The sequence below is a fragment of the Oryctolagus cuniculus genome, chromosome 6 (assembly GCF_051225735.1).
Source record: "Oryctolagus cuniculus isolate XC-2025 breed Fujian yellow rabbit chromosome 6, ASM5122573v1, whole genome shotgun sequence".
Taxonomy (NCBI): domain Eukaryota; kingdom Metazoa; phylum Chordata; class Mammalia; order Lagomorpha; family Leporidae; genus Oryctolagus; species Oryctolagus cuniculus.
Genome location: NC_142872.1, coordinates 29,134,142 through 29,156,210, shown reverse-complemented (window position 1 = coordinate 29,156,210; position 22,069 = coordinate 29,134,142). Strand labels below are relative to the sequence as shown.

Genomic DNA, 22,069 nt, shown 5'->3' with positions numbered 1-22,069 from the left:
TAGGACAAAGACCTAAGAGAAGGTCAAGTGCTTGGTGTGCCCAGAGCAGCTACAGTGCGTGACATCCTGCAGAAGAAACCACGAGGCTTCAGGTTTTCTTGTTCTGGGTCTGTATGTGGGGAAGGCTGCCCCAGCCAGTCCAGAGTGGGGCTGGTGTGTGTACATCTGGCTCCAAACCATGACAGCCTGGCAGAGGCAGAGGAAGTGGCAGTCCACGTGCAGCTCCAGCTGTTGGGACCCTTGGGCGGTGCAGAGGGGGAGGAACGAGAAGCGGCTCAGATAAAGGCAGGAAGGAACAGCTCCTGCAGACGGCTGGGAGCCTTTTCCTGGGTGAGCCGTGTCTGTGACTCATTAATACAGACACAAAGGTCCAGAGAACAGAGACTGTCAACTTAGAAGACATCTGTATAACAGAACATTACAGAATAGGGTTTTTCTCCTGATGTCTTAAAAGTAAACCCAGGGGTCGGCGCCATGGCTCACTTGGTTAATCCTCCACCTGCAGCACCGGCATCCCATATGGGTGCTGGGTTCTAGTCCTGGTTGCTCCTCTTCCAGTCCAGCTCTCTGCTGTGGTCCAGGAGCTTGCGTCCCTGCACCTGCATGGGAGACCAGGGAGAAGCACCTGGCTCCTAGCTTCAGATCGGCACAGCGCCGGCCGTAGCAGCCATTTGGGGAGTAAACTAACGGAAGGAAGACCTTTCTCTCTGTCTCTCTTTCACTAACTCTGTTAAGTAAAAAAAAAAAAAAAAAAAAGTAAAGCCAAATGAGGGCTGGCACTGTGGCACGGCAGATTAAAGCCCTAGCTTGGAGCGCCGGCATCCCATATGGGTGCTGGTTCAAGTCGTGGCTGCTCCTCTTTGGATCCAGCTCTCTGCTATGGCCTGGGGAAGCAGTGGAAGATGGTCCAAGTCCTTGGGCCCCTGCACCCGCATGGGAGACGTGGAAGAATCTCCTGGCTCCTGGCTTCGGGCCAGTTCAGCTCTGGCCGTTGTGGTCATTTGGGGAGTGAACTGGCAGAATGGAAGACCTCTTTGCCCCTCCTTTCTCTGTGTAACTCTGATTTCAAATAAATAAATTAATTCTTTAAAAAAAAAAAGTAGACCCAAATATGATTAGCCATCAAGCAAATGCCAAGGGTCCAGGGGTTGGCATTGGGGCACAGTGAGTTATGCTGCTGCTAGACGCCCACATCCCATGTTGGACTGCCTGGGCTCAGGCGCCACTGCTGCTTCCTGCTAATGCACTCTGGAGGCAGCAGGTAGTGGCCCAATTACTTGGGTTCCTGGCACCCACGTGGGAGGCCTGGATGGAGTTCCAGGCTCCTGCCTGGCCCAGCCCCCCAACCCCCCTCTGCCTTTCAAATAAAATTTCACTATTTTTTTTAAAAAATTATTTTATTTGAAAAGGAGAGAGAGAAATATTCCATCTACTGGTTTACTTCTCAAATGGCCACAATGGCCAGAGCTGGGCCAGGCCGAAGGTAGAAGCCTAAACCCTATCCAGGTCTCTCACAGGCTGGCAGGGGCCCAAGTCACTTGGGCCATCTTCTGCTGCTTTCCCAGAAGTGGAGCAGCCGGGACTTGAACCCATGCCCATATAGAACAGTGGTGTCTCAGGCAGTGGCTTAACCTGCTGTGTCATAATGCTGACTCCTGAAAACAAAATTTTATAAAAAACTGTAAAAGGGGATCCCTCTGTCTCTCCTCTAACTCTGCCATTTAAGTAAAGAAATCTTTAAAAACTATCAAATGGGAGAAAGTGCACTTGTGTTCCTGGTGTTGAAGCCCCAAAGTCACCTTGTGCTGCATCGCTGCAGCAGCAGAGAGGAGGCGGTCACTGCATCCTGACGCGATCTGCGACTGCCGCACCAGCAGTTCTGGAGGAGGGAGACCACCAGGGAGGGGCTGCTCGGCTCGCCTGAGAAAAGCCTGACCACGCCCAGTACTGGCAGCTCTGTGACCCTGTGACAGTGGGGTGAAGACCCCAAGGAAGGGAGCGGCTGGCAAACAAGCCATGAGGTTGTTCACAACCCGCTCCAAAGTGGGACGTGGGAGGCCCAGGTTGTGGATGATGGCGGCTCACCTGACCCAGAGCATAACCCTGCCCCCGGAACCTGGATACACCGGTCACCTTGTAATGGCCGTCCTGCCTAATCTGATCAAGACCATACCTCACAGATCGCCAGACTTCAACTTCAAAAGACACCAGTGTAATCAAATGCTGGGGGCTTTGAACTCACAATCATCAGAGAATGAAGTAGCAGGCTGCCTTGCATCAGGAGAGCTGATGGCATTTCAGAGCCAGCAAGCAATTCTATTTGGCCATCAGGCTGTATCATGGCCTGCAGATCTGATGCAATTCCAATACAAGTCCCAACAGGATTTCATAGATTTATAGATGAGTAAGACAAGCAGAACACTGAAGATGTAATATAAAGCCACAGGGGTCAAGACACCTAAAGGTACTGGTGAGGGTACTGACACAGACATCAAAGGAATGGAAGGGACAGGTCTGTGTGACAGATCTGCATAACAAAAGAGAAAGGTTTGGTTTCTTGCAAAAAAAAATTATTTGAAAAGCAGAGTGATAGAGGAGGGAGAGAGAGATCAATTTTCCACCTACTGGCTCATTCTCCACATGGCTAAAGTGAGGAACCAGGAACTCCATCCTGGTCTCCCACATGGGTGACAGGGACCTAAGTACATGGGCCATCTTCTGCTTTCCCAGGAGCATTAGCAAGAAGCTGGACGGGAAGTGGATTAGCCCGGATAATCTGCTACTCCGGTATGGGACACCAACCAGGATGGCAAGTGAAAGCTTAACTCACAGTACCACAAGACCAAGCAGATGGTCTTTTCAAACAAAGGATGTCGAAAAAAATTGATACAGTACACAAAAAAAAATCCTCAATCATAAACCTTACATTTTATACAAAGTTATTTCTAAAGTGGTCATAGATCTAAAGGTGAAATATAAAACTATAGAGATGGTACAGTGGGTAAAGCCACTGCCTGCAGCACCAGCATCCCTTAGGGGTACTAGTTCAAGTCCTGGCTGCTCCACTTACGATCCAGTTCCATTCTAACGCTCCTAGCAAAGTAGTGGAAGATGGCCCAAGTGCTTGGGCCCCTGCACCCACATGGGAGATCTGGAAGAAACTCCTGGCTCCTGCCTTGGATCAAATCAGTGGATGGAAGATGTGTCTCCCTCTCTCATTGTCCGTCTGTGACTCTTCCTTTCCAATCAATAAATCTTTTTTTTTTTTTTTTTTTTTTTTGACAGGCAGAGCGGAGAGTGAGAGAGACAGACAGAGAGAAAGGTCTTCCTTTGCCATTGGTTCACCCTCAAATGGCCGCTGCAGTCGGCGCACTGCGGCCAGCACACCACGCTGATCCAAAGCCAGGAGCCAGGTACTTCTCCTGGTCTCCCATGGGGTGCAGGGCCCAAGGACTTGGGCCATCCTCCACTGCACTCCCTGGCCACAGCAGAGAGCTGGCCTGGAAGAGGGGCAACCGGGACAGAATCCGGCACCCTGACCGGGACTAGAACCCGGTGTGTCGGTGCCACAAGGCGGAGGATTAGCCTATTGAGCCGCGGCGCCGGCCCCCAATCAATAAATCTTTAAAACAATAAAAGTATATATGTAACTTTCAGAAGAAAACAGAATATTTGTGAACTCAGGTTAGGCTTTTTCAGACCTGATACCAAAAGCATGATCCATAAAAGAAAACTGATATAATTTTACTTTATCAAAGTCAGGGACTGTGAGAGACACTGTGTTAAGGGAGGAGAAGTCAGTGCGCACACTGGGAGAGTGCATTTGCAGATCAGATCCAACAGGGAACTTGCATCTCAAATATACAAAGCTCTTAACAAGGCAACAACCCAACTGAAGAGTGGGCAGAAGACAAAGAGAATTTTCACCAAAGGAGATACAGGAGAGCAAATAATCACGTAGCATCACCTTAGCTCTTATGAAAATGCAAACTAAAGCCACAAGCGGATAGCACTACACAGCCATGAGAATGGCTACAATAAAAACACAACACCAAGCACTGACAGAACTCAGACACTGCTACAGGAACGCAAGACGCTGTGGCCATGCTGGGAAACAGCAGCCTGCTCCTAAGTTAAACATGTTCTTGGCCGGCGCTGTGGCTCACTTGGCTAATTCTCCGCCTGTGGCGCTGGCACCCTGGGGTTCTAACCCCGGTTGGGGCGCTGCATTCTGTCCCAGCTGCTCCTCTTCCAGTCCAGCTCTCTGCTGTGGCCCAGGAGGGCAGTGGAGGATGGCCCAAGTGCTTGGGCCCTGCACCCACATGGGAGACCAGGAGGAAGCACCTGGCTCCTGGCTTCAGATTGGTGCAGTGCGCCCCCATCCTCCCCAGGTTTTTCAGCTCTGTGGCGTATTCCTTGTCTACAGGTCTGTGAATTCCTTGAAGCCCAGCCCTACGCAGCCACCTTTTGTTTTCCCTCCATGTTTCTACCCAACTTGATTGAATTCACTCCCATTATTTCAGTTGCCACCAACATGCCAAGGCTCTCTGTATTTCTACCTCTGGCCCAACCTCTCCTGAAGCAGCAGGCATAGCTGCGATTACTTCCCCGGCATCTCCACTTGCATGGCAATAGATACCTCAAACTAACTCCGTACGTTCACAGCTCAAAACGATCGCCTGCCTTCCAGCCAAGCATGGGCCCCCTCCCTTGTTCCAAGCCTCCGAAGCACCATGGCCAGGCATCATCCCTGACTCTTCCTCCGTATCGCTTACGTCAGCACATCCTGTTGATTTTACTTCCGAGCAGCTCTCAAATGCACTCATTTGTCACCCTCACCACCACAGGTGCCTGTGCCCCTCCACACAAAAGCTAAAGGGGTCTCTTTAAAAGTGCAAGTCTGGCAGCATCCCTTTGCTTCAAATCCTTCAGGGGCTTCCTACTGCTCACAGCACAAAGACTCAAATCCCTCAAACTTGGGCTATGAGCCCCTGAGTCAATCCTGCCTATCTGTCATCTGTCCCCAAGGTCACGCTGTCCTGGGCCACAGCAACTTCCTCTTTTCGTATGAAACAACTTCCCTCCTGCCTGGGGCCTTTGCCCTGTCTGCCTTTAACACCACCTCAAGATTTCCGGGGTGGCCTCAGACTGCCACACTTCCCTGACGCCACACATTACATCTCTGCTCTTCATAGCAAGTCTGTCAGTTACAGCTGTGGGCTCACGCAATCTCCACTTCCTTCCCTCGCTGGTGAGCCCTGTGACAGCCCATGTGGGGTGTGCTGTGTTCTGCCACCCAACGCCAGGCTGTTCGGGGATTGTGGATGGAATGAACTGTCTCCGTGGAACTCAAGTGTCCCCTGCAGTGTGCACAGGGCAGGCTCTGGACCACCCCTCTCACAGCGTGTATGCCCGTGGCAATATGGCATCAGAGACAGGGACCCCGATGGAACAAAGACATTTCCTCCGAGAAAAAAAATGTACGTCAAAAAGGCATACATGGCCGGCGCCGCAGCTCAATAGGCTAATCCTCCACCTAGCGGCGCCAGCACACCAGGTTCTAGTCCCGGTCGGGGCGCCAGATTCTGTCCCAGTTGCCCCTCTTCCAGGCCAGCTCTCTGCTGTGGCCAGGGAAGGCAGTGGAGGATGGCCCAAGTGCTTGGGCCCTGCACCCGCATGGGAGACCAGGAAAAGCACCTGGCTCCTGGCTTTGGATCAGCGCGATGCACCGGCCACAGCACACTGGCCATGGCGGCCATTGGAGGGTGAACCAACGGCAAAGGAAGACCTTTCTCTCTGTCTCTCTCTCTCACTGTCCACTCTGCCTGTCAAAAAAAAAAAAAAAAAAAAAAAAAAGGCATACATTCGTAATAGCACTAACGTTACTGTATGCCTGAGAAGAAGGTTAAAAACAGACTACGTGGAAGCTGTGTGAACAAAATGCCACACTTCACTTAAGGACAGAAAGACAAAAATAAACAGATCTACCTTGTTCGTGACAGGAAGACAGTACTGTAAATACATCTGCTCTTAGACCAGCCACCCGCTAAATTACATGCCATTCCAGCCAAATGTACAACCTAAACTCCAGGTTACTTACTGGGAAAGGCGAAGAACAGTGAAGAACACTAGGAAGAATAACGGGTGTTTCCTGGCAGTGGTAAGGAGGAAGTAGTACCAGATTCTCATTCACATGTGGGAACCTGGTATATGACAAGGGATTGCTGCAATTTTACTGATACGTAGTTTATGGTTTTCCTCCATGGTTCCTGGCTCAACCCTCTCAAAGGCCGGCCATACAAATTTCTCTTCCTCAAGGCCAGTCATAAAAAGTCCCCTGTGCCTTTGTGTCTTGGAGCTGGCCATAAGGAAATGACCTCGCCTGGCAGTAGCTCCTAAGACCCCTGCCCGGAAGGAGGGGATGTTGCACAGAGAGCTGTCTGTCAGCACTGGACACTGCCTGCCTGTGCAGTCACAGGTCTGCAGCGTCACCTGGGCTTCAACATCGCCATAGAAACCCACGGACAGCTTCACAAGCTTGCAGATGGCTGAACTGAGTCCAGAGAGGGCACGGGGGCTCCACGCCCTCCCCCACGCCAGGCCCTGTGCACCTCATGTCTGTGTTTTTGACAATAAGCCAGTCAACATTGTCCTGAGTTCGTGAGTGCTTCAGGCACATCGGTTGACCCCAGGGAAGCGTTGAAGGAACCCCACTTTATAGCTCGTCAGTCAGAAACAGGTTCAACAACTTGGGGCTTGTCAAGTGGCATCCCAAGTGAGGGGCACAGCTCTGGGAGCTGAGCCCTTAACCTATGGGCACGGAGATTGTGGCCAGGTGGCCGGAGTCAGGACTGAAATGAAGTAGGGACACCCAGCCGGAGTCCGCTGCTCAGAGCCGACTGCTTGCCTGGTGGCGGGAGAGGCCTCTCTGTGTTGTGACAGTGCAGCAGGAGACACGGAGTCTGGGTGTGCTTTTTCCTCATCAATACATGGGTATCAGAACAGAAAATGAAAGCCAGAACCCTATCCCACACCATGATCAAAAATTAATTCGGTGGACTAAACCCTGAATATAAAACATTATAGAAGAAAATACAGTCTTATTTTTTATGATTTGAGAATAAAAAATGATTTTCAAAAAACAAAAACCACATGAAGTAATAGTGGAAGACTGATAAATATGGCATTAAAACATTTCTAAACAAAATAATACTGTAGAAAGGTTGAATAGTCTGATATGGTCTTTATAAGCCTATAAAAGTGACAAACATTAGTATGCAGAACATGTAAAGACTTCTTGCACACTGACAGGAAAAGATAAACCAGCAAAAAAAAAAAAAAAATATATATATATATATGTTCAAGTGAAACAAAGTATACAAGCAAATTGCCAAAAATTTACATTTCTTATGTTCAAGGTTACCCATGATCAGAGAAGGCACTTTCATACCTATCACAGATGCTAGGATTTCAAAGTCTACAGGTTATTTCTCAAAGAAAGAAGGAAAATGAAGAGTGTGCAACACTAGTTGTTTATTTCCGAACAGGAGGCGGCAGGCTGTGGGCCCCTCGGGTCTGGCTGCTCAGTCCAAGTTGTCCAGGAGGCAGCAGCAGCAGAGTGCAGCCCAGCACGCCGCCAGAGCTGCCTGACACCCGCTGTCCGTCTTCTTCTCCCGTTCCACCACGTACACTGGGGGCAGGGGGCGAGCAGGGAGAGAGAGACGCAGTCAGAGCGGAGCTGGAGCGTCAGCAGCCTGGCAGCACTTACCACACGCCCAGGGGACTGCAGTCTGCCGGCTCCATGAGGATGAGGCAGGAGCCGCGCCCTTCTGGGTCCTGCCCTAGCCCTGCTCCAGTGTCTGCCACACACAGCTACTTGGCGGCTGTCAGGCCACTGTTTCCTGCCGCCGCTCTTCCCCGAGCCATGAAACCCAACCCGGCACCTCCTCTGATGCAGTGCAAAGTGACCCAGTTTGCAGGGTGGCCCTGGAGCCCATGGTACCCTGCAGCCTGATGTGGCAGGCACTGGCTGCGGGCTTCACAGGCAGAGCCTCATTTAATCTTGCAACAGCCCTGGGCCATCACTTTGTAACTCTCTTCTCTCAGCAGGGGTATGGATTCAGGAACTACTTTCAAAGGGGATTTTGGGGAGCGAGGAAGGGACATAACTTGAACCCAGAAAATCTGTGTCTAGAATTTGTCCTCCAGAAATAACTGTCCCAGTGTTCAGAAATTATGTACTGCCACATCAAAATAGTCCCAAACTGGCACCAGCCTCAGTGACTAGCAGCTGGAGTCCAGTGAGCTTGATTGAGGCCTGTCCAGTAGCAGAACACTAAACAGCATGTGCAAGGAGCTAGGTGGCCTTTTGTGTGGCCATCAGTTTAAGTAAGGGTTGAAAGCAGAAATATAGCAGTGTTTATTTATGTACAAAAAGGACACACATACACAATTGTGAAAGAATACAAGAAACATGACATCAGCGGGTAGGGGGAGGTGGAGGTTTTCACTTTGGATTTCACATGCTTCTCAAATCCAGGCTTGTCTGATTCCAAAGCCACCCTCCAAGCTGCAGGCTCCTGTGTCGGGGGGAGAGCCTGGCCAGTCCTCATGCACGTTGGACCCCTTCTAGCCTCTCCACAGGTGCTGGCTCCAGGGGCTTTGAGGGAATCTGGCACTGACTGTCCTGGGCTCCCAGCTCCAGAGGCACTGGCCTCAGTGCTCATTTGCCTGCAGTCCCCCTGACCCTGCACCCTCCTCAGCCAACTCCATAGCTGATCTGCCTCCGAGGGCCCCATCAGATAAGCCTTAAATCCAGTTCCCTCTCCCTTTAAGCCTTACTTCTTGTCACAGCAAGCAAGTACCAGGACTCCTGTCCTCAAACCTGCAAGCAGTAGGCACCATCAAACCCCCATCCTCCCAAAAAGGAGCTGAGACCACAGCACGCTGCACACCGGGGCTTTCCTGAGTCTGGGCCCTTTGGGTAAAAACACGTCTCCTATCTCCCTGCCAGGGCCTTCTCGGCTCTCTGTGCCCTCCTCCCTCTCCAGCAGCACTGACACACCAAACCATCCCAGCCTCCTATTCTGGGTGTGGGAAGGTGGTCGGGAGCCCACTTTAGCTGGGACCTGGAGGAAGAGGGCACTCAGGAAGCAGGCACACCTGGCGGATTCCATGGTCCTGCAGAGGCCGCTGCAGGTTCCTGCCCAGCCCTTCAGTCACCCCCTCTCTCAAGTGGGAACCTCAGGCTCTTCCCTCTCCTTTGGCCTCTCCATTCTCAACTCCACAGCCACCTCAGCAGGATCCATCCTGCTCGTCTGATGCTAAAAACAGTGCCCTCTGTACCCCTGGGTTTTCTCTATTTATTTATTTAAATTTATTTGACAGAGTTAGACAGTGAGAGAGAGAGAGAGAGAGAGAGAAGTCTTCCTTCTGTTGGTCCCCCCTCCCCCCCAACTGGCTGCTACAGCCGGAGCTACGCGGATCCAAAGCCAGGAGCCAGGTGCTTCTCCTGGTCTCTCATGGGGTGCAGGGCCCAAGGACTTGGGCCATCCTCCACTGCACTCCCGGGCCACAGAAGAAAACCCGGCGCCCATATGGGATGCCGGTGCCGCAGGCGGAGGATTAACCTAGTGAGCCACGGCGCCGGCCCCCTGGGTTTTCTCTGAACACCATCGCCAGACTTGGGCTGTCCTTCGTGCCTGCCTCTGGGACCCCTAAATGCCACCCTGGATAGCAGGGCCATGGGACTGAGCCTCCCAGCCAAGGCACCTGCCCACTGCTCCCAGACCCAGCCTTCATCAGTCTTCAACATCAGACTGAAGTCTTCTCTTCCCCCAACTGCCTGATACACATGGGCAGTCTCCATCATCACACAGCCTCAGCACCCAGGCTCAGGGAAACCATGGTCACATCTTGGAGAAGATGTTGTCAAGGCCCACAAAAGAGCAGCTTCTGAGGCCAGGGGATGGGGAGCTTGCACACTGAGCTGGGAACATGGTCACAATCAAGGTAGCAGCCCAGGGACCCAGAGCCACATCCACCTCCTGACTGCCAGGCCCACACCTGGGAACAACCTGCCCCACCTACTAGAGGCCTGGACACTCCAGGTGTTGTGGCCACGCCAACAGGAAACCTCACAGTGGTTTCACCTGCACCTGCCTAGACCACCTCACCATTGAAGGGATCCTCCAGGAACTGGTCTGGCTGCATGCCCTTCAAATGACTTCATTCTTCTCTCCCTGCCCCAGGAATGGCTCACGGCACAGACAGCAGTCCCCCCGCCCCCCAGATCCAGAGACAGCAGCCCACCTCCCCAGCAGGCGCGTCCCAGGTGGAGGCCAGACACCTAGCTATGTGAGCAGCTCTTCTTGCACAGCACACACAGGTTTTCTGGGTCCTCTGAGAAGCACTGGATCTGCCGTCTGATCTGGGAAATGGCAATGGTGGCCCCAGTACTAAGCACACACTGGTCCCTTTTCTCAATCCATCCAGCTCACACCTGTCTGACACTCCTTCCTTCCTGGTTCAGTTCTGCCTTTGACTTGGGCCTCACCAAGCCCGTGTCTTCAGCTATAAAGCCAGGGTTGAGGGGCCAGTGTTGTGACACAGCGGGTTAGGGCACCAGGGAGTGCTGGATCAAGCGCTTCCAGTCCAGCTTCCTGCTGATGCACCTGGGAAGGCAGCAGAGGATGGCCCAGGTGCTTAGGTCTCTGCCACCCATGTGGGAGATCTGGATGAAATTTGTGGCTCCTGATTTCAGCCTGGCCCAGATCTGGCAACTGTAGCCATTTGAGGAGCAAACCTACAGATTTAAGAGCCCTCTCTCTCCACTGCTCTGCCATTCAAATAAATAATTTTTTAAAATGCACAGTTGACAATGACATGTGTAGTGAAGCCCCAAAGAAGAAAATGCATTGTCAACAAAATATCACTGGGTCCTTCCCCGTCCCTGCACGGCAGCCATGTGCCAGAGCAGGGGAGAAGGCAACGGCCTGTCCTGGAGAGAGAAGAGAGGAGCAGTCGAGGATCTCCAGGCAGCTCCTCCAGGAGACCTCCCTGACCTACAGAGCCCACCGCAGCTCTTCTGAAAAAGCTCAGTTCCTGCCAGCAGTGGAACTGCAATCATTCCAAACCATCTCAAACTATCAAGACATCTTTAAGAAAAGCAGAGCAGTGAGGCAGAGGTGGGGGCCAAGGTAAGGAGTTACTGGGTTACTTATTTATTCTTAAATGATGATTTGATTATTTAAAAGGCAGAATGACAGAGAGTGACAGATCTTCCATTCACTGGTTCAGTTCCCAAGTGGACACAATAGCCAGGGCTGGACCAGACTGAAGCCCAGAGCCTACGACTCCATCCACGTCTCCCACGTGGGTGGCAGGTACCAGGGCCATCTTCTGCTGTCTTTCCAGGAACATCAGCAGGGAGCCGGGTTGAAAGCGGAACAGCCAGGACTTCAACTGGCACTCCAGTAAAGGAGGCCCATGTCAGAGCGATGGCTTATCCAGCGGCAACACAACAGCAGCCCCCAAAGTCAGGATTTAGGTGAAAAGATAGACTACAGGCCTGTACAGAACAGACAGAGCTTGGGGGGAAAGAATGGAAGATTTCACTTCACAGGCCAGTGATGTCTTGCTTTGCTCTGTGGCGTCAGAGCAAAGGAAACAGGACTGCCTCACACACACCTCGCTCCCCATCGGCGTTTCTGCACCTCCTACGTCCAGGGTACAGGCTTTCTCTGTGAGCAGCCCCACAGGGCTGGAGGTACTGGAAGGGCATCCTGGTAACTGGGTGGGAACTAGGAGCAGGCTTAGCGTCCACCTACACACCGAGCACCAAAAACTTTCTAGGCAGAGACAGGTGGCTGCAGTGCGCACTGATGGGGTCCCTGTCCCACTCACAAGGGCTGGTGGGTCCACAGTCTAGGTCCCATCAGGACATGGGCTCAAGGTCCAACAGGGCACTGTAAGGCTCTTAGTGACTTTAGCTGTGAAGAAGTTTGAGTTGGCCCATTTGTGGATCTGAAGAATTTCTTACAAGAAATTACCATGAGGATGACAAATGCCCTTCAAGACAAGAGTTTCACAAGCAGCCATCTCCACTTCCTCACTGTTGAGCAAATAAAGAGACAGCAGCTCAAGGACTCCTCATCTAGAGAGACCCAGGACAGGACAGCTGAACCCATTCAAAGCCATGTGTGTTCTGCACTGGTAACAGGAAAACCAGTCCCAAAGGAACTTCAAATGCCACCCACTTCTACATTTTACTGTCCTAGGAAGACGTTTACGTGCAAGAACTGGAAGAAACCAAAGCAGATGGTGAGAGCCAGCAGACATGGGGGACAATGACATGCCTGCTCAGCGCTGCCCCAGAGTGGCCTCCACAGCCTTAGTCATTAGAAGGCTGGGAGTTTCGAGTCCAAGATGGGAACAAGACAAATGACCAGTCCAATCAGGTCAGGAAAGAGAAAAGACAAAGGAGCCTGCACCGTTAGAGCGAGCCAGGGGGCAGTAAGGTGCCCACCACTGACCAGTGTGCCCCACAACCATAAAGCAATGGCTAACTAAAGTGCAGTCAGTGTGAAAGCCTAGCAACTATGAAAATGAAGTGCAAGGTTCTGGGTGCCCAGCGCTGGTTATGCTGCAGTCTAAAATTAGCTGCTGAGCAAAGCTGACTTTCGGCCTGTAAGTCTAGCCTTCTGTGCAGAAGGGTGATTCATCAGAAACTAATCTTCAAAGACATCCTGCTCCCAGTGATTTCAAGCCCTTACCCCAAAGACTTGAATGCAGCGACACGGACAGCACGTTCATGGCAGCATTGTTTACAAGAGCCAAAGGGTGGAGGCAGCTCAAGTGGCCACCAATGTGATGCGGACGCACCAGAGTATTATTCAGTCTTAGAAAGGAAGGGAATTCTGACACAGGCTATGCGACACGGGTGGCCCTTCAAGACATATACTAAAAGACAGAAAACCAGTTACAGAAGGACAGACACCATATGATTCCACTGGTGGAGACACGGTAGGACAGTGGTTTCCAGGCACCAGGGGACGGGAGTGGTGGGTGGTTCTTCAATGGGTGCGGAGTTGCAGTTTAGGAAGATGAAAGTAATTCTAGAATCATCAGGGGTGATGATTAAACAACGAGGATGTATTTAATGCCAAATGAACTCTAAGTGTAAATGGTTAAAACGGCAAAAAAAAAAATTTATGTTACAACTATTTTACGACATGAATGAAAACCTGCACCCTTTAATCCTCTGTGTGTGTACGAGGAGTCCAGAGTACCTCGCAGCCTGGGGAGGAGAGACGCAGAGCTGAGCTTGGCAGCAGGCGACACTCCGTATGCTGGTGGCTCAGGGACATCCTGCTCCAGCAGCAGCTTCACTTCTTTGTGGTTTTGTGCAAGAACCAATCCTGCCTTCCCTGGGGGCCAGCCTCGACTCCAGCCAGCCAGAGGCACGTGGTCACCAAAAAAGTAAGTTCACTCTGCCTGCCTGCCCGCGCACCCTCCTGCGCCTGAGGACTCTTCCAGATGTCCCGCCTGGCCCTCACACGCGGCCAGTGTGCTGGGGGACAAAGAAGCCACCGCTGCTGACACTTGGCTCAGTCTCCCTCCCACCGCGCACGCGCGCTTCGTTCTTCCTGACAGCCAAGTCTGCAGGGAAGTCCAGAAATAAAAAGACACCATCCCTGTCTCGGGCAGCTCAGTGACCCCTCGGAAAGAAGAGACAAAGGCAGTGCACAGTCACATGCCGACTCAGGCAGGGCCAACAACAGACACAGTCGGGACTCAGAATCAGGACTCCATGTCAGGGAGTTAAGGCGGGAGGAATGTCAGCCTCCTCACTGCCTGGTTCTCGTTTCTCTTTCCTCATGCCGCTTCGTGAACAATGGCTACTAAGTGGCTCACCAAGAAATGGCATCATTGGGTGCTGGCTGCCATGGGCAACCCGGATAGCCCTGGCTTCTCCTGACGGATAAGGCCTTGACAAGCCGCTGCCCCCAGAACACGACGGTGGTGAGGGTGATGAATGCATGAGCAGTTATTTCATGCCCTGTTGAGCAGCAGGATTGGAGCCAGGGAATCATGGAAACAAAGCAAGGAGAGAAAAGGTAAGAGTGAAACAGAAATAGAAAGTGACTCAGAAACCACAAACCCCCAATGTCAGTGGCCCCTAAATGTAGACTACTGCTTCAATGATTTTAGAAAGCAAATCAGGAAATGGTTGTTTTTGGTTTTTGGGCTGTGGGTTACAGAAAAAAAAAAAAATGGAGAGGTTACTTTGAGGGGGAGCTGGCTCTTCAGAACGTGCCTAAATGGGCAGAGTTCACCAAGAAAGTATCCACTGGGTTTTGCCAATTAGTGTCTGGGCACAGGCAGGCACAGTTTGCTCTGTTATCGTCAATGCTAGCCTGACTCATGTTGAGTGCCGGCCCCAGGAGTCTCCCTCAAATAGTACCTGCTGCATTTTCTAAAAAGGCAAACACTTCCATATCGTCTTTACTGAACTCAGAGTGTGCTTTATCTTAGGTATACAGACTGCAACTGGCTTCTACTTGTACCAGATTCCTGTGTTACTGATTAACAGCTCTCGGCAGATACATTTATGCAAAACACCCCAGGTTGTTTGTTTTTCTCCACTGCTAGGCTTAATTTCAGGACAATAAAAATAATTGTTTCCTCCTGACTGCCCCTCAGTTTAGAGCCCAGCACGGCGAGTTCTGAGGTCAGGGGTAGAAAGGCATGACTGTTCTCAATGACCCTGAGAGAAGGCATTCGAGGCAGACCTTGCTTGTAAGGGCTGTACCACACACACACACACACATGCACACACACACGCGCGCACATACACGCACGTACTCCCCAGCCCACTGCTTTGTGTCTCAGAGAAACAAAGGTTATCCTTGGAAAGAACCAACGCAGGGTGCCTGGGCACTGCTACAAGCTGACAGCCACCCCACAACCAACCATAGAGTCAGGAAAAACCACCAGCGAACTCACGGCACTGCCCTTATTTGGCAAATGTGAGCCAGGGACTTCCCAGGGGACATAGGGAGAGAAGTGGGCGGCCTGGCCTTTAGGACCGTGAGAATTCTGCCAGCCTGGGAGACAGAGGCAGAGCCTAGGAAAAAAACTTCTTTCCATGGTCCACTCTATCAGACTGGCCAGCTTGTCACGGACACCAAGTGAAAAAAGTCCAACATCAGAGCCGGCGTCATGGCTCACTAGGCTAATCCTCTGCCTTGCGGTGCCGGCACATGGGTTCTAGTCCCGGTCAGGGCGCCGGATTCTGTCCTGGTTGCCCCTCTTCCAGGCCAGCTCTCTGCTATGGCCAGGGAGTGCAGTGGAGGATGGCCCAAGTGCTTGGGCCCTGCACCCCATAGGAGACCAGGATAAGTACCTGGCTCCTGCCATCGGATCAGCGTGGTGCGCCGGCTGCAGTACACCAGCGGTGGCGGCCATTGGAGGGTGAACCAACGGCAAAGGAAGACCTTTCTCTCTGTCTCTCTCACTGTCCACTCTGCCTGTCAAAAAAAAAAAAAAAAAAAAAAAAGTCCACCACATCAGGATCAATCCCTTTCCATGGCAGCAAGCTAATCCTTCTCATGAGAAGCCTTAGGAGACAATGAAGCGTGGTCGGCTTCCTGAGTGGAGCAGGTATGTAGGGAGCCTCCAATAAGCCAGCAAGGCCAGACATGTGATTAATCCAGAGCCACTGCGCAGAATTCAGCTGCCCAAAGTGGTGGATTTATTTATAGCGCTAGGAGTTTAGTTGGGAGAAACAGGAGACGGAGCTGAGGCACGCTCAGCAAACTGGAAGGCCAGCACACAGCACACTTGACGTGGTGCACACGTTCAGCCAGGTTGTCTGCAACACTGTCGCCACCATCTGCCCATATCACAGCAGGAGCAGACCCAGCCTCCTGGGGTTGGTAGCCCGCCAAGGAACACAGTGCAGACGTGAGAAGAGCTGGTGTTAGAGCTGGATGACTAAGGGACTGGCCTCAATGTCACCTTGAGGGTGTGACAACCTCTTCCAGCTCCAGTTTCCTCACCTGTACAATGGGGAGAAGAGTAGCACCTATTCCCCTCACTGAGTTTTTCAAGGACCATGGGCCACGGTCTTGTACAGCAGGGGTGTTCAGAATATGTTAGCTTCTCTCATTACTCTCCAAACAGTGACCTAAAGGACAGAAGGCAGGACTCCCCAGCTGGGGAGCAACATGGACATTACAGGAAGTGCACAGATTCCAGACAGTTCCATTTTACATTTTCTTCCTTTTAGAAGAATGAGCAAGAGACATGAAATGGGGTGAAAGAAGTTCCTATTTCCCTCAAAACATTGCCTAGGGCCAATGCCTCGTGGATGCCAGGCTGCTGTTGACAACCCATGGGGGCTGGGGGTGCTGCCTCCTAATGAAATCCATAGCCACATGGCCATTCACATGACCACACCACTGTATCAGTAGGCTGAAGCTGGCTAGCACCAAGAACTCCACCAACTTCTTACCTGCACTACTCTTCTCTCGTGACTGAACAGAGAAACAGTCCTATCGAGGAATGTCTCTTTTGATTGCCAAGATGAACCTGGTCACCCTCAGGTCCTAATTCTACCTGGATAAAAATTATGAGGACTCCAATGCCATTTATTACTTGATGCCCACAGTCTAGCACAGGGCACGCAGTAAGCCTGGCACACAAGAGACAATGAATGAATGAACAATCTGCCTTCCATGCCTTGCTTCATTTGGAAAAAATGTTTCTAGCCTGTCTTGTAAGCAAGGTACAGATATTGGCTTAGCTGACTACTCTTCGAAGCAACTGTGAAGTAATAATAAGAAAAAACAAAGACTCAATCAGTCTCAAGTTCTTAGGAAAAGGAGTCACTCCACTGTCAGTTCCATTTTTTTTTTTTTTAAAGATTTATTTATTTTACTTGAAAGTCAGAGTTACACACAGAGAGAAGGAGAGGCAGAGAGGCAGGAAGGGAGGGAGAGGCAGAGAGAGAGAGAGAGAGAGAGAGAGAGAGAGAGAGAGAGAGAGAGAGAGAGAGGTCTTCCATCTGCTGGTTCATTCCCCAATTGGCCACAATGACTGGAGCTGTGCTGATCCAAAGCCAGGAGCCAGGAGCTTCTTCCAGGTCTCCCTCGAGGGTGCAGGGGCCCAAGAACTTGGACCATCCTCTACTGCTATCCCAGGCCACATCAGAGAGCTGGACTGGAAGAGGAGCAGCCAGGACTAGAACTGGTGCCCATACGTGATTCAGGCGCTGCAGGCAGAGGATTAACCTACTGCGCCACGGCGCCGGCCCCTCAAACCCTTTTCAAGAGCTCTTGGCACACCCTGAACTTTCCATAAATGGGCTGGGGCAGTCCCTGGTATTGAGGCCATCACTTTATGGGAACCCTGTGACTGAGAGGTGATCTTGGGAGGAGGTCAAGCAAGAGGAACACAAGGTGCTGAGCCCAGCCAGGCCAGGGAGTGGAACCTGAGGCCATAGCATTACCTTCCCACAGGGGCCCTTCACTTCAGATCTGCAGCCCCAAGAACCTATGCCCACAGCCTTGTGAGTGCACAGCTACCACAGGCTGCCCAAGGGTACTTGGACTGCGCCTTTTTTTAGAGGCTCAGAGAGAAAGGTCCTTCATTAATGAACCATGATGCACAGAGCCCCACAAACAAAAAACGTTTTTATTCATTAAGATACACCAACAATACAATTCTGTACTCTAAAATTCCCCAAGCTGACAAGGTATCCTAGGCAACCAAATGGACTCATTTCAAAAGTAAATGGAAATGCTGCACGAGGACCCATTTTTTTTTTTTTTTAATTTTTTTGTAAAGCCTAATTGGGGTGGGGGGCACTGAGCACAGAGGTTAAGTCACTACTTTGGTTAAAGTCCTGGCTACCAGGGCTGGCACCGTGGCTCACACAAGCTCTGCCTGTGGCGCCGGCATCCCATATGGGCACTGGGTTCTAATCCTAGTTGCTCCTCTTCCAGTTCAGCTCTCTGCTGTGGCCCGGGAAGGCAGTGGAGAATGGACCAGGTGCTTGGGCTCCTGCACCCACATGGGAGACCAGGAGGAAGCACCTGGCTCCTGGCTTTGGATCGGCATAGCTCCAGCCACCCTGCTTCCGATCCAGTTTTCTCCTAATTCTCTTGAGTCAGCAGTTGATGGTTCAAGCACCTGGGTCCCTGCCACCCAAGTGGGAGACCTGGATGGAGTTCCAGGCTCCTGCTTCAGCATGGGCCAGTCCTGAATGTTGCAGGCATTTGAGGAGTGAACCAGTGGATGGAAGATCTCTCTCTCTGGCATTTTCTATGTGTCTCTTAAATTAGAAAAAGAAAAGAAAAGAAAGCTTAATGGGAAGATTTGAAAATGCAGCTGAAACCACACTGAAGTTTTCAAGGCTCTTCACAGTTCATGCCCTTCATGTAGGTGTATTCCTGAGAAAAAGACTCTGGTACCCCAAGAAGAAGACTCAAGTCCAATTACAAGAACAAGACAGAGTTGAGTGTGTGTACATATGTTGTGGTGGTGGTGGTGGTGGTCTGCTCTATTCCCTCTCCCCGGGTCAGAAAGCCCCTAAGTTTAAAGGGCTGAGGATGGATCAGAGTAATCCCAGAAGCATGCTGCCTTTTCCAACCCCGATTCCAGTCTGGATTCTCAAGTCATCTTTGATCAAGAGGAAGAGGTCACGGTGCCCAACAGGAAGAGAAACGGAGGGGAGAAGTTCTGGCCTCTCAAAGCCAAGACTGTTGCAGCCTTGACAGCACACAGCAGCAAGCTTCCTGGTGCAAGCTGATAAAACTTGCCTTCAGAGCTGATAAGAAAATAAGTACTTCCTACTTCCGGGAGAATGGATCTACTCCCTCAGAGAGCCAAGGCAGGGCTGGAAAGAGCAGATCAGTGCTCGGCTCCAACACTGCCATGACCCACTCCCTGGGGCTGTCTCCACAACCAGCCACGCCCTGCTGCTCAGGCCAGTTCACAGGGCAGGAGCTGGGTCCTCCTCATCTCTACATCCCCAAGGCCCAGCTCTTCAGAGACAGGTTCCCTGGACTTAGGGGTTATATATAATATTTGTATACCTGGCATGGTCCCTTCAGTAAAATCCAAGTCCCTTAACCTCTTTGTGGTTCCATTTCCTCACCTGTGAAATGGAGACAATAACAGCAAAATTCTATTTTGTAAAGCTTCAGGCTTTATTGAGATTTTTAAAACAAAAAATATTTTGGACTGGGGGCAAAAAGCAGCATGAAGTCCATGGTATGAGACCAACACTGAAGTGCAGACCTTGGTGAAAACGGGTAACCCCTCCGAAAGCCTTGCATATTTTAAGGGGCCAAGAAGCAGCTGAGGCTGTATAGACTTGAATTTAGAACAAGGCAAAAAACAAAACACCCACTCTTCAATATAGCATTGTATTAGCTGCAAGTATATCACCTAGACAGACAATAACAAGCCAGATGAATTTCAAAAAAGGCTATATTTTTAAAAAATCATAGCAGAATGTTAACTGCTATCTTTGGGTAATAAAATTTGGGGATTATTTACTTTCTAGATATAATAAATATTTCTGTAATTTTAAAAAAAAGTGACCACATCAGAACTGGCATTGTGGCATAGCGGGTTGGGCCACCACCTGTAATGCTGGCATCCCATATGGGCGCCAGTTCGAATCTCAGCTGCTCCACTTGCAAACCAACTTCCTGCTGAGCCTAGGAGGGCAGTGGAAGATGGCCAAAATGTTCGGACCCCTACACCCATGTTGGGGACTTAGATAAACTCTTGGATCCCGGCTTTGGCCTGGCCTAGCCCTAGCCATTGCAGACATTTGGAGAGTGAACCAGCAGAGGAAAGATCTATCAATTGATCTACCTCTTTCTAACTCTGCCTTTCAAATAAATCTTTAAAAAAATAAAATAAAATAAAAAGCAGCCATGTTTCTCTGAGTGAAAACCCAGGCATAACAAAGGAGCAGCAGCTGTGGGGAGCCAGCAGAGCTGCACCAAACAGGGCTTTGAAGAAACCAGCTCTCAGGCCCACCAATCATGCTGGATGTGGTCTGCACACTTGTGTTACTGTCTGCCGGGCCAAAACCTCATCCAGTGGTATAGACATTAATCCTTGCTGTCTTCATTTTCAGCACTTTTATCAGAACATCCTGCGTCCTCTCAACTCCGAGAGCCACCATACAGACAGAATGGAGACTGTTTTGTAGAGGCACCAAATTCTACCAGTGCAGCCAGTTCTCCTGAGAGTGATTCCATGAAGACCTAAGAAAAGCCTCTGAGAATGAAAAAGCTATTGGTTTTCAAAGGTTCTTCCTCAAGTTTTCTCTGTGGCTAACCACACTGACCACTGGGAAGATGGCACCAGCTACCTGTGGGCACCCTGCCACACAGGTAGCTGATGTGGTGAGAGCCACATCACTGTGTACACGCCCTGGAGCCTGGGCCCCTCAGTACAGCTAACGCTTCATTACTATCTGGAAGGGACTGTTTTAGTACAAAATGTGTGCTACCCTGGGTGTCCCCCTGCTCTGCAGAGTGGAGCTGGCACAGGGAGGTGCCAACAGTGCCTGCTTTAGCTCCAGTCCTTCTAAGACTACTGACTGACTCTATCCCACCTGCACCTTCCAATTTCCATAGGTGCCTTTTACCTAGTTAGTCTTTTTCTTGCCCACCAACACCAATGCTTCACTGTTCACATCAACTTCACTAAAGATGGCCATGCAGGAAGGGATGAGGATATGTGTCATGTTTTTTAAGACAGGGTAAAAGCATTATCGGAGCAGAAAACCCACGCAGCCCCTGAGTGGGAAGGCATTAAGAGGAACAATGGGGCAAATGAGCCTGGAAGCAGCATAAGACTTCAAAACACCATTTCCCCACGCCACCGAGGCCTGGCCAGCTGGGTCTGCTCCCAGCCAGCTGAGGAAATTGGATCTGCAAATAGCAGTAGCCTTTTCATACTCCATTACCTATGAGTGCTTTTAAAAAGGCAAAAGAATGTTTTTCATAAAGTACTTGGCCAAAACTGATTATGTCCCTTATCTCCAAGGAGATGGAAAAACCCAAGGCCATCTTCGGCAGTCCACCAGGCTGTCTTCACATGACACACGAGGCTGAGAGCAGCCACTGGGGACACCACTATGGATGCACGGTTTTTTTTTTTTTTTTTTTTTTGATAGGCAGAGTGGACAGTAAGAGAGAGAGAGAGAGACAGAGAGAAAGGTCTTCCTTTTACCGTTGGTTCACCCTCCAATGGCTGCTGCGGCCGGCACACCGCACTGATCCGAAGCCAGGAGCCAGGTGCTTTTCCTGGTCTCCCATGTGGACGCATGGTTCTAACAACCACATTGGTCAAATTAAGGCTTGAAGTCATCAGTATGTGGAATGAGAGCAAACGCTGGTACCAAGTCCCCAGTACACTCAAGGCCATTCTCATCTGCTTTTTTGAAGAGAGTTACAAGTTCTTTCCATCAGGGAGAGAACATCCTAGCCACAGAGTCCTCCTCTACCATTGCCAATAATGTGAGTCTTTGCTGATTTTGAAGTAGTTCAAGGATATTCCTTCATGGAACAAAAGAGAGCATCAGAGGCAAGAACCCACTTGGCAGGGCGGGTGTTGCGGTGCAGGGGTAAGTGCCTCCTGGAACTCCTGCATCTCATATTGGAGTGCTCATTCAAATCCCAGATACTCTGCTTCTCCTCTGCTCCTTGCTAATGTGCCTGGGAAAGCACAGGAGATGGTTCAAGTACTTGAGTTCCTGCCACCCACACAGGAGACCTGGATGGACTTCCTGGATCTTTCTCCATACCCCCCCCCCCTCAAATAAATAAATAAATCATCTTTAAAAAAATAATACACTTTAAAACTGGACAAGGCTTGGTTCAATTCATGGCTTAGCTTTTGTTTCAAAAAAACCTTAGGAAAGTTATTTCATCTCTCTGAATTCCAGTCTCATCTCTCACATGGGACACCACCAGGACTGCTATATGCAACGTATACAAAGCACCTGAAGAAGACCAAACTAGAAATGGTAACACTTACT

General features: G+C 50.7%; 1 protein-coding gene and 1 long non-coding RNA gene across 2 annotated transcripts in view; one reads left to right on the top strand and one right to left on the bottom strand.

The window, feature by feature from the left end:
• CYSTM1 (cysteine rich transmembrane module containing 1) overlaps window positions 1-22,069 on the bottom strand; it is a 75,984-nt gene that overhangs the window by 5,878 nt on the left and 48,037 nt on the right. The window lies entirely within an intron of this gene.
• LOC149126076 (uncharacterized) lies at window positions 12,706-21,892 on the top strand. Its single transcript, XR_016236205.1, has 2 exons — window positions 12,706-14,117; window positions 20,159-21,892. It is a non-coding gene; the product is annotated as an uncharacterized LOC149126076 (long non-coding RNA).